The following is a 12,839-nucleotide window of genomic DNA, read 5'->3' as shown; positions in this document are numbered from 1 at the left end:
TGTAGCTCCCATTAAGGGCACAATTTTCTCTGTGTCCTGGTTTATAATGACTTAATAATATAATGGGTCTATGTAAGCCACAGCACACAGTACCTAAGTCCCTGTTAATGGAAGCTGGGGGATACTGTAGCCATAATGATACTGTAATGATACATTTATGCAGTGAAGTGGAGGTATTAGAGTGAAACTGGGGAGGAGGAGCTTTGACGATGGAAATGCTCTGGGGTTTAAAGATTTAAATGGAACGTTATTCAACATTTAAGTATTTTAGTTGATATGAAAGGACTAAAGATTAGAGAAATGGTAAAGTACCCCAAATGTAAACAGTAGTCCTTTTTTTTTGTTTTTATTAACTAAATAAACAGTTAAAAGGACTGCCACCCTATTACACTAATAGACCTAAGGAGATTTTTAAGTTTTTAGCTATGTACCTCGATAACCCAATGAAAAGCTCCATAGCTCAGCATCGGTTTAAATTACAGGAACTCTTCAGGATAGACAATGACTGTTTCCTGCATTTTCTGGTTCTTTGGGTCTTTATGAAGCATTTTATAACCGTGTAAAGACACCCTTTATTGGTGCTAAACCAGATGAACAGAGCTTTGACTTTGTTTAAAGACTGACAACTGTGGCTGCCCAGATGTTTAGTATTACTTTTTGTGTCCCTCAAGGAGTAGTAAGACAATTTGATTTATAAAATAACAAAGTATGTGTGTGTATCTGTGTGTTTATGAAGGCAGTCCTCTCTGCCGAATCTCATAGCTTTAATTTTGCATAGTGTCAACTTTTATTTTCATTATTCAAGGGATTGTGGGCCTCAATGCTACATTTTTTGGGGATTTTAATGATGAATTGGAACCACTCTTTCCAAAATGAAATTATTTTTCAACATATAACTTCAAACATTTTGATACATTTCAATTTTGGTTCTCAACTTTGTGTCTATTGTGGATTTTCTCTTCCTCACAAAGCATCAAAATTATATACACATGCTTGAGTACATACAAAAACCCAAATTACATTTGGTTAGATTGATTAAATGTTCCATAAGCTTAATGTACACCTGCTTATCCATTCCAAAACTGATTTTGATTTGTAATTGGGAGTTAACCACATGTGTAATACTATTTCTCCCAGTATCCGTGCAAATACATGGTACCATATCCTCACCTTAATTTACTAATTGTGAAAGTTTCACAATTATGATCAGCTTATATCCATACCGGTGGATCTGGAAAACAGGCATTGAAACCGAGCTTTTAGAGCAAGATTCACCTGGTGATATTAAAACACCAACAGTGTTAAAGAACTGAGTCAAAAGTAACATTTGTGGATTCAGTGGAAAATAATCTACCATGAGTGCAACTCAGAACAGCCCATTGACCTACTAACACTTCATGAAAGGTGATTTCAAAATAAACTGTTGGAAGATAAGAAAGAGTCAACTTCTGTTTTTTTGACACTAATTCAAAGTTGAATTGTTTCTTTTATTTAACAACTCAAAAACAAAACTGAACTGTAGTTTTAAATTTGCTGCTGTTCCATGTGATCCCACCCCTAGCTCCTGATGAAAGCAACTTTCCTATGGGTGGTTTAACAGTAAACATAAATCACAGTTCGGTATATATCCCGGATTGAAGTCATGATTCCATACGTTTTGTGTAATCACGAAAAATACTGAAAATATGTTTATTTTTGAATTAGTCAGCAGTAAACAAAGAAACTTTTTTTTCACTAACTGGAGATTTGGGTGAGCACAGCATAAGCAGGCATAGCCAATTCCTGGACAGATTGATTGTACAGTAATATAACCACTTAAAGACAGTAAATGTTAACATTTAAACATTTTTGCATAAAACCGTGCCCATATTTGAGAATAAAACATGTTTAAAGAACTTTGCTTTGATATTTCAACAACCGAGTGTTCCAGCTATACCTGACTGCAGAAGTTGGGAAAATCCCATCTCATACAAGGACTTGCATTTATACGATGTACTGAGTTTCAGCTAAATGCATGCTACAGATGGCCATTGCGTCCGCATATTTTCATCAAGTATCTGTGTAGCTTACATTCACCTTGACGTTGTTTCAGGTGAGTAATTAAGTGTATAGAATTATATGGAACACATTCACTACAACCTCTTTACAAAATGTAAGCAATTATTAACAAAAACATTTCAGCTCTAAGTTAAACATTTTTCAGTTAAACTCTTTATTAGGCTAGAACAATTCAACTAAACTACCAAGCAAAATAAAACAATTAAGAAAACTAATGAACTATGTACAGATAAAATTGATGCAATGATATGACAATTCAAAGTGGATATTTATGTTTAAGAACCAAGGTTTATCTTGAGAAATTAGGAAAATAGGTCAAATCAGTTGTTAAAACTATTCAAGCACAGCAATTGGTATGTCTTCAAACAACCAGTTACAGTGCAAAATCAAAAGTGAGTAAAATATTATATTAATAAAATATTTAAGGAAAGAGTTTCCAAATGAAAACTTAATAACCTTTTTGGATTATTCATTGTTAATGTTGTTTATCAGCCACCATTTTTTTAGTAAAAATAATATTTAAGGAAATATTATTTGCCAAATTATGAACCAATAATCCTTTGGACAATTGATCTTTATGTCATTTTAGCTAGCCATCACATGGAGTAATAGACTACTAAAATGGAGGCGAAGAACGTCTATGGATTTTCACAAGATGGTGATGAGTCATATGTAAATATTTGCCTTTGCTGGTGCTCGCATTAGTGGTTTGGCTAACAAAGGAAAGATGGCTTATGTAGCAACCCTTTAAGTTTCACATGAGCTTGAAATACAATTAATACACACATTAGGATGTATATGACCACCAGTGGCCCGTTGTGGACGATAGATGTTTAAACCACTCATTAAAATAAAGTTTGTACACTCGCCTCAAGGCTTAGAGCCCTGTTTGCATTAGCTTCCCCAGGTAGTCGTTTTACCACCACAATAAAAGCAAAACACCATGAAATAAACAATATTTAGATTGTTTCTTTCTAAACTAATTTTCTCTGCCCAAACAGTACCTCATACATGAACCGTTTTGAAGAACAGGAGGACAGGAAGTCCAAAGGGCATTGAGTTGAGCAGCGAAGGTGAAAAGCAAACTGTGGCGGCTGCTTTCAGTAGCAGCTGGGGTAGCTTATGCTGGATCTGCATGCATCAGGCGTGCCGAGTTGCATTTTTGATACCTGCTTCTTCAGGCTTAGGGGAAAACCCTGTCAATTAAAGGCACAATCTCTTCTGGGCTTATCTCTGACGCAGATTCCTATTCTGCAGAAGCTCAGAAAGAAATGCATAAGACAGCTTGTCCTAATTACTGTTTTACCATAAAGGCTGGATGCTCGAAAAGCAGATCATTACTTAACTTTTGTTGTCGTCAGTTGGCGGGTACATGAACACCAGATCATAGTCAAGGATTATTCGAAGTAAATGAGCCTTATACCCGCCAGCTAGTTTCAAAGACAATGCACCTGCCTCTCCTTTAGCTGCTAGGCAGCAGGATAGCGGAAGAGGTTTGGCTGGAGAAGTCTTTTGTTCAGGGATTCCATGACTTCAATGGGATTCCAGTTGTGACTCCTCCTTCCTGGGCTGAACTTAAAGTAGGTTAATGCATGTAATTAAAAATGCCGAGTATCCTACCAGCCTTTTTGATTGTTTACAGTTAAGTCTATGCTTCATCCCATGGCTGGGGCACAACAAACCGATTCAACCAAATCATCTGGGTCAGCAGTGTTTATTGTGAGTCCACTATGATTGTGGCAAATCAGCTAACTTAAGTAAGTATACCGACTTCACCAAACCATATAAGTCTGCAGTATTTCTTGTTATTCCGTTGTCTTTCCTAATTCCACTGATTCACCTTGTGTACTCAGCAGCAGCCATCATTGGCACTGTGATCAGGATAATGCAAATCACAGATTTGGGACTCCTACATCAGTACGCATAATCAAACCACTTACCTGGGTGATTTAGGAACCAACAAGCTCTAGTATGTAACACGATACTAGAGCTCCAATTCTACTAACAGCATTCGTTGCAGTCTTGCATCAGTTCAGATGCATTGCTACTCCCACATTACATTTTACACTCAGTTTACAGACTTTATTCTCCTGTTCAAATTGCAAACCACTGTGGCTTGTAGGTTAATCAAATTTACCCACCTCCATATTAAATTACCTATATTTGAAAAGTGATTGGTGCTAATTTTGACCCCTTGCCAAATGTGTTTTTTTCTCTAAATAAGTCTGATCTCCCCATTAAGTTTATTTGTATTAATAAGATGCATCTGCAGAAAGATAAGACAAAGTCAGGAAAAAATAGTTTTGAGCTGCTACATTGTAAAAGTCTTCATGCCTGTATAATGTTGGTGCCTGGTGTCTACACACTTTTTTTGCCAGACTGCCTCCATAAAAAACACATCGTGCTAAGCTTAGAAAATAATAAGGGAACTAAAAACCTACAATCAAAGAAAGTGTTTCTGCTTAGAGATTCACAAGCAAAGTACTTTCTGAGTATAGCTTTTATTCTAGACAGAAGTTTCATTTGATAATCATTTTGCATTATGGATGTATATTTGATGTAATCTTTCTACTTTAAATATGTTAAAGGGACCAGGAGCCTTTACACTGACTACTAAGTAGCTGCCCTATTAAGCAAATATTATGACCATATAATACTTTTGTATTATGAAATGATTACATGCTGCTGCATATCTTTTCGTCACAATTAAACACTTCAAAGTGTCTACCTTTGGGGAATGTTATTTTTTTTCCAATTTTTCTCTTAATTTATGGTGTTGAATGAGTTGACAACCCTTCATACTTTTACCTGGCATGTTGTGAAAGAACACAGTTTTTGCAATCGGTTTATGTTTCATACTACCATGGTTGAATACCTTATATCTAGATAAATTTCTACTAACACCTACTGAGTAGAGGCATCTAGACAGTTTCCACTGAAGTCTGTTCAGGCAACCAGAGCATTTCGTCTTTGTTGAGCACAGTTTTTTTTAACTGCTCATGTTGCAAAGGTTCAAACCTGCTGTAGGGAGAATACACTTGTGCCACTCACAAGCAAAAGATTCTGAGAATAGCACAGTACCTTTCCATGCAGTTTCATGCGAGTGTGCAAGATGCTGCATGACCGGGTTCAACTTTATTGGCACGTTAAGCTCAAATATACAGTTGCACTCAGAACACTTACTTACAGCCATTGCAAGCATGGAAGTCATATTAATTTAGGGCTTTTACATAGTTAATTAAATCTATTTTACTGGGTCCACACTGGGTCAAAATTATATGAAGAGTCCCAAATATGTGCCTTTGACCTAAATATTAGAAGAAGTAGTCCTGAAAATTATGGAATGCCTTTTGGCTTGACAGGATCAGGGCTTATTAACTTTCTGTTAGTGATCCTAATTGGCTTTAGCTAATACTAACTCTTTGTGAGCATAAAAAAGTATTTGTCAGTAGTCGTTGCTATATATAATAGTTAGAACAAACGGAAGGTCCAATATACCCGTAACTATCTAAGAAGGAGAATTATAGATTTATTTACAACCCCAATTCCTACAAAGTTTGGACGTTGTGTAAAACGTAAATAAAAACAGAATACAATGATTTGCAAATCCTGTAGAAGTTTGAAAAACATGCTTATGTGTATCCATTTTTGTTGTACTGAACTTTGTTTCGAAGGACTAGAGGTGTGGTATCATTAATTCCGGAGGTAAAAACATGAGGACATCAGGGTCAACTGTGTGAATGTGTCATGGGCTGGCAACATGCAATTGCACACGTACATGTTAGCATCTGCAGGAAAGGCAGAGAGCTCCAGGGGCAGACACATCTGCTTAAAAAACCAATAATATGATATTTTTTCATAATATGCATTTTTTGTTTCATTTGACATTTTTCGTTTCTGTGGCATAAACTATTTCCTGCTCTGTGGGGGCTTTACACTCTCTTGTCCTTACGTCTCTTTCTGTCTCACATTCATAGTTAAATGTCCCCCATTTCTTGCTTTTCTCTCACACTGCCTCTCGCCCTCTACCATTCACTTAGCTGTATGATTAATAAAATATGGAGTCTCACAGTGGAAAATGTCCTCTGACCTTGTGCAGCCACATGACAAAGGAGACATGGCTTGCACGCAGAGCAGCTTCATAAGAGTGCTTTTTCCTTGCAATAAATTAGACTTTTCTGAGGTCTTCACAGAGCTATGTTTGTCTAATTCAATTTAAATGGTAAACTTTGTGATCCTTACAAGGTTGTTTAAGAGAAATGTGTCAACAAAAGTGCATACACACTAAAAAACAGACAATATCAATGTCTAAAGCCCTTCCTAGAGCAATTCTTAAACTTAATTAACATAACTGGGTTTCAGCATTCATTCCCCTTACATCTTTACAAACTATGTCAAGATATAAACACAAATTTTAATGTATGTGATATAGTGAAAGACCAACGCAAAGTATAGGACATAATTTTAGAAGTGAAAAGAAAAAGGTGTATGTCTTTTTTTTCTTTTTTGTTTTACAAATAAAATTCTAAAAACTGGAATGTACATTCATATACAGCACCTCTGAGTCAAGTCTTTTGGGGTTCCTCCCTTTTTTTAAACACCTAAAGGAATTTTTGCTCATTCGTCTTTGCACTCCTTGTATAATAGCTCTCCATGCACAGTTTGTTAGTTTAGGGGGACAGCCATGTCTCAGATTCCAGTTGTGTCAAATGGTGTTCACTTTCAAACCATGGATATTAAACCGTGTTCGGTGAGATGTCTATGTACTTTATAACCTAACCCTGCTTTAAACCTTTCCAAGAATTAGCCAGACCTGTCAACTGTGTTCCTTGGTCTTCATGATGCTTTTTATTCACTAATGTTCTCTAACTAAACTCCAAGGCCTTCACATAACAGCTGCATTTATCCCGAGATTAAATTACACTCAGGTGAACTCTTATCTACTTTTGAAGGCAACTGTTTGCACTGGATTTCATTTAGGCATATAAGAGTTTAGCAAGCTGAATAGAAAAGGACACCAAACTTTTCAGATTTCAGTTTCCTTCCACTTCACAATTATGCGCTACTTTGTGTCAGTCAATTCTATAAAACTTGTGGTTGTAATATGACGAAAATGTTAAAAAGTTCAAGAGGTGTGAATACTTTTGCAAGGCACAGTAAATCAAGTCAAGTGAGAGTGATAGTTGAAGCATTTTATAAATTCTCCTACGCTTCAGATGTCATGTTTACATTGAACTGCTACAGGCTTCACTACACAGCTGAGTGACTTAACGGATAAATTAAATGGGGCTTAAAATGGCTAAACAATATCTAGCAGCATCCAGTTTGTAAACTCTACTGTTGAAATCTCAACAAGAAATGACAGTTAAGGCAGGTATCTAAAGCGTATCTGTCACCATAGGCATCTTTAGCACTCCAAGAAATCACAGACTTTAAATCAAGCAAGGTAGCTCTTTCTTTTTTTTTTTTTTTTTGCACTAGTGGCCTTTCTGTACAGTAATCAGACTAGAAAGAGGGTGGAGAGAGAAGGGAAGACATGCAGTAGATAACCAGAGACAGGGAATTGAACCCATGACACCGAATAGAGGACTATTACTTCTGCACATGGTCGTATGCTCTACCAAGTGAGCCACCGGCGCCCCCAGCTTTATAATTTCAGTCTACCTTAGCTTTGATATATAGTTATACAGGTCCTTCTCAAAATATTAGCATATTGTGATAAAGTTCATTATTTTCCATAATGTCATGATGAAAATGTAACATGCATATATTTTAGATTCATTGCACACTAACTGAAATATTTCAGGTCTTGTATTGTCTTAATACGGATGATTTTGGCATACAGCTCATGAAAACCCAAAATTCCTATCTCACAAAATTAGCATATCATTAAAAGGGTCTCTAAATGAGCTATGAACCTAATCATCTGAATCAACGAGTTAACTCTAAACACCTGCAAAAGATTCCTGGGGCCTTTAAAACTCCCAGCCTGGTTCATCACTCAAAACCCCAATCATGGGTAAGACTGCCGACCTGACTGCTGTCCAGAAGGCCACTATTGACACCCTCAAGCAAGAGGGTAAGACACAGAAAGAAATTTCTGTACGAATAGGCTGTTCCCAGAGTGCTGTATCAAGGCACCTCAGTGGGAAGTCTGTGGGAAGGAAAAAGTGTGGCAGAAAACACTGCACAACGAGAAGAGGTGACCGGAACCTGAGGAAGATTGTGGAGAAGGGCCGATTCCAGACCTTGGGGGACCTGCGGAAGCAGTGGACTGAGTGTGGAGTAGAAACATCCAGAGCCACCGTGCACAGGTGTGTGCAGGAAATGGGCTACAGGTGCCGCATTCCCCAGACCTGGGTTACAGAGAAGCAGCACTGGACTGTTGCTCAGTGGTCCAAAGTACTTTTTTCGGATGGAAGCAAATTCTGCATGTCATTCAGAAATCAAGGTGCCAGAGTCTGGAGGAAGACTGGGGAGAAGGAAATGCCAAAATGCCAGAAGTCCAGTGTCAAGTACCCACAGTCAGTGATGGTCCGGGGTGCCGTGTCAGCTGCTGGTGTTGGTCCACTGTGTTTTATCAAGGGCAGGGTCAATGCAGTTAGCTATCAGGAGATTTTAGAGCACTTCATGCTTCCATCTGCTGAAAAGCTTTATGGAGATGAAGATTTCATTTTTCAGCACGACCTGGCACCTGCTCACAGTGCCAAAACCACTGGTAAATGGTTTACTGACCATGGTATCACTGTGCTCAATTGGCCTGCCAACTCTCCTGACCTGAACCCCATAGAGAATCTGTGGGATATTGTGAAGAGAACGTTGAGACACTCAAGACCCAACACTCTGGATGAGCTAAAGGCCGCTATCGAAGCATCCTGGGCCTCCATAAGACCTCAGCAGTGCCACAGGCTGATTGCCTCCATGCCACGCCGCATTGAAGCAGTCATTTCTGCCAAAGGATTCCCGACCAAGTATTGAGTGCATAACTGTACATGATTATTTGAAGGTTGACGTTTTTTGTATTAAAAACACTTTTCTTTTGTTGGTCGGATGAAATATGCTAATATTGTGAGATAGGAATTTTGGGTTTTCATGAGCTGTATGCCAAAATCATCCGTATTAAGACAATAAAAGACCTGAAATATTTCAGTTAGTGTGCAATGAATCTAAAATATATGAATGTTAAATTTTCATCATGACATTATGGAAAATAATTAACTTTATCACAATATGCTAATATTTTGAGAAGGACCTGTAGATATAGACATGTAGTTTAAATCAGCATGTCAAAACCTTTTGTCATGTGTACCAAGATCATCATCTCAACAATATTTGTAGGACAAAAAAATGTCATTTTTATTAAACTAAAATCAAAAAAATTGTGTTTTTTTTATTTATTTACCTGCTCAATAATACATTCAGCATTGAATATTTTATTTATAGAAAGTTGATTTTTGTAGGGAAGGGTTGTGTAAGTCATTCTTTTTTGGTTTGATTGAAAAAATATATATATTTTGTCTATTCTCGGCAATACGAACAGGATTTGGGTCACTCTTTCTTTGAAAATGCTTGCTGTATTTGACCAAGAAAAGATGATTTGGTTGCTGCAAAATCTGCTTTAGAGTAAAAGTCACTGGATATGGTCCTATTTTCTATGAAATTAAAGAGAATGCAAAAAGCCTGATCATGAAAAGATGCATACTTTGTGTTTTCAACGTTTTCCATTGTAAGAAGATTTAAATTTCTGTAATAATTTTACCCTTATTAAAAATAAAATGTCTCCACCTGCATCAGCCACCTTTGCTGGTGGGCAGTAGGGGTCCTCTCAAAATATGTCCAGGGGCCGCAAATGGTCCCCGGGCCACACTTTGGACACCTCTGGTTTAAATGGTAGCAGTGGTGGTTAAGCTATTGAGATTAGTTTTTTTAATAATTTAATTTGTTTATGAATTGAGAGAAATTGAATTATACACTTAATATTTATTTTTTTCATTTATGTTATGCTCATTTGTTTGTAAATCATAGCATGCCCCTTTTTGATTATTCATTAATTGCCCCAGAAATTTAATTTTACTATTGATTTAGGTTTGCCCACCAAATCGTATAACTGGTCTCCATCTAGCCACCTCTCTGTACTGTAAGCTTTTCACAGATGCCACTGCAGTGGGTGTTGTTAAACATCCTCATAACTTAGCTCAATAAAGGTGCCAATAGAAGTTCTTCACATAAGTCACTGTTAGATAATATTTGTTAGTACTGATTCAGAGTATGGTAAGAAGTGACAAAGAAATTAAATTACGGAACATTCAAAGCAGTCTGCTTGGGATTTAGTTTATCCTGCTTTTGTTGGGCCTATATAGAGTTATCTAATATATGTGGTTGGAAGGTTGGAAACATAACTGTTCCTAACCTTACTTTTCCTGTCTGAAAACAATAAAAAGAAAAACAAACAGGTAGAAAGAGAGAAAAACTTTATTTGTTCAATAATTGTTTTTATTTTTTACAAGTTTTGACTCATATGATAAAGTTGGCTGAACAGCTTTCATTTAGAAGGGGGTTGATGAGACTTGGAGAGAAAAGAGTGAGAAAACAGTTTGAAGTGAATATGAAAAAATCAGAGAAACAGAAAACAGACATATTGGAGGAAATTTCAAGCTGCAGAAACATATTTATAGAATGACTGCAAGAAAATGCAAAAGGAGAGGTTACAAGATTGACTATATTTCAAAGAAACCCAAAATACAGCAGTTTAGTCTTGCAACATACAGTGATGTCAGTGTGGAGGAAAGCTCACGCTAAGTGCTCTGACTCTGGTAGGTCACAGAGTTGAGGTGAGAGCCTTGGGGGCATGCGTTTTCGAAGGTTAAGCAATCAGAGGGTTGAGGTGACAGTGAAACCGCAAGCGGTGCTGTTTAGAAAGGAGAAATGCAGCAGGTTACTTCTGTTATAAAAAGCTTGAAGGGTGAAGGAAAGGTAGAAGGGGAGTTTGGAGTGCTAGAGAGATAGATGTGGAAGGCAGTCTTATCCAAGTAACCAAATCAAATCTGCATTGTTTGATCAGATAAGAAAATATAACAGAGGCTATTTAATTATAAAAACATCTACTTACAAAAAAGATAGTGTGCCTTACACTGCAGCCACAGCAAATGAAGAAAACTTCTTATAATAAACAACCTGCTAAAAATATTTTACATATTTTTCTTAATTTATTTATTAAATCACAGTTATATAACCACTGCCTTTATTTAATTTCCTCTCGGAGAAAGCAATTACAACGTAGGCTGTAATTAGTTTATGTAGATCCTCATGTTTGCTCCGAATAATCATGCCATGTTAATGTCAGAAGACTGCCATTTTTTGTACTTTCAGCATATGAAGCCTTTATTTAGACTGAACTGAAATAGGGCTGAAGTCACTATTAACAGGTTAAAAAGGAGCATTTTTAATGTCTCAAAAAGACAGAGTGCAAATGCAAATGTGCAAAAATATATATTCACAAAAATGTGTCACAGGTAGCAGCTGAAAGGTAAAACAAACATATTTATGAATATGCATTTCTATGCCTTTACAAAGCAATTATTAGGGGTTACCTACAGTGTCTAAGAAGTAGCACTAAAGAGAATTAATGTGATAGACCAACATAAAGTTCATTTGTAAAGGGAAAAGACAATGATGCATGTTTTTCAATTATTTTATTTTTACTTATCATAATTTGTAAGGTGTGTTGCATATTTGTATTAAGACCTCACGAGTCAACACTTTTAATGCAGTTGCTGAACAAAAGCTTTCCTATAGCCTGATTCTGCGACCATCATCTTTCACTGTTCAGATATTGGGTTCAGGTTGATGGGATTTGTTCATATTCACTTCATACTATTTTCTCACTTTTTTCTCTCCAAGTCTCATCAACCCCCTTCTACGTGAAAGCTGTTCAGCCAACTTTATCATATGATTCAAAACCTGTAAAAAATAAAAACACTTACAGGAACTGCTGACACACTCCAGCCACATGAGGTCTAGCATTGTCCTGCATTAGGAGGAACCCAGGGCCAACCGCACCAGCATATGGTCTCACTAGGGGTCCGAGGATCTCATCTCGGTACCTAATGGCAGTCAGGCTACCTCTGGCGAACATGCCATGCGGCCCTCCAAAGAAATGCCACCCCACACCATTACCGACCCACTGCCAAACTGGTCATGCTGAAGGATGTTGCAGGCAGCAGATCGCTCTCCACGGTGTCTCCAGACTCTGTCACGTCTGTCACATGTGCTCAGTGTGAAACTGCTTTCATCTGTGAAGAGCACAGGGCACCAGTGGCGAATTTGCCATATCCTGGTGTTCTCTGGCAAATGCCAAGCATCCTGCACGGTGTTGGGCTGTGAGCACCTCATACTATCCTCATGGAGTCGGTTTCTAACCGTTTGTGCAGACACATGCACATTTGTTGGCCTGCTGGAGGTCATTTTGCAGGGCTCTGGCAGTGCTCCTCCTGTTCCTCCTTGCACAAAGGCGGAAGTAGCGGTCCTGCTGCCGGGTTGTTGCTCTCCTACGGCCTCCTCCACGTCTCCTGGTGTACTGGCCTGTCTCCTGGTAGAACCTCCAGGCTCTGGACACTACGCTGACAGACACAGCAAACCTTCTTGCCACAGCTTGCATTGATGTGCCATCCTGTATGAGCTGCGCTACCTGAGCCACTTGTGTGGGTTGTAGAGTCCATCTCATGTTACCACATGTGTGAAAGCACCACCAACATTCAAAAGTGACCAAAACATCAGCCAGA

At 37.8% G+C, this 12,839-nt stretch overlaps 1 protein-coding gene across 2 annotated transcripts in view; it reads left to right on the top strand.

The window, feature by feature from the left end:
• The window catches only part of LOC124869964 (ephrin type-B receptor 1-B), a 285,573-nt gene that overhangs the window by 82,558 nt on the left and 190,176 nt on the right, over positions 1 to 12,839 (top strand). The gene's annotated exons all lie outside the window — the stretch shown is intronic.

This window comes from Girardinichthys multiradiatus, chromosome 6 (assembly GCF_021462225.1).
Source record: "Girardinichthys multiradiatus isolate DD_20200921_A chromosome 6, DD_fGirMul_XY1, whole genome shotgun sequence".
Lineage (NCBI taxonomy): Eukaryota > Metazoa > Chordata > Actinopteri > Cyprinodontiformes > Goodeidae > Girardinichthys > Girardinichthys multiradiatus.
This window is presented reverse-complemented; position numbering and strand designations above follow the sequence as displayed.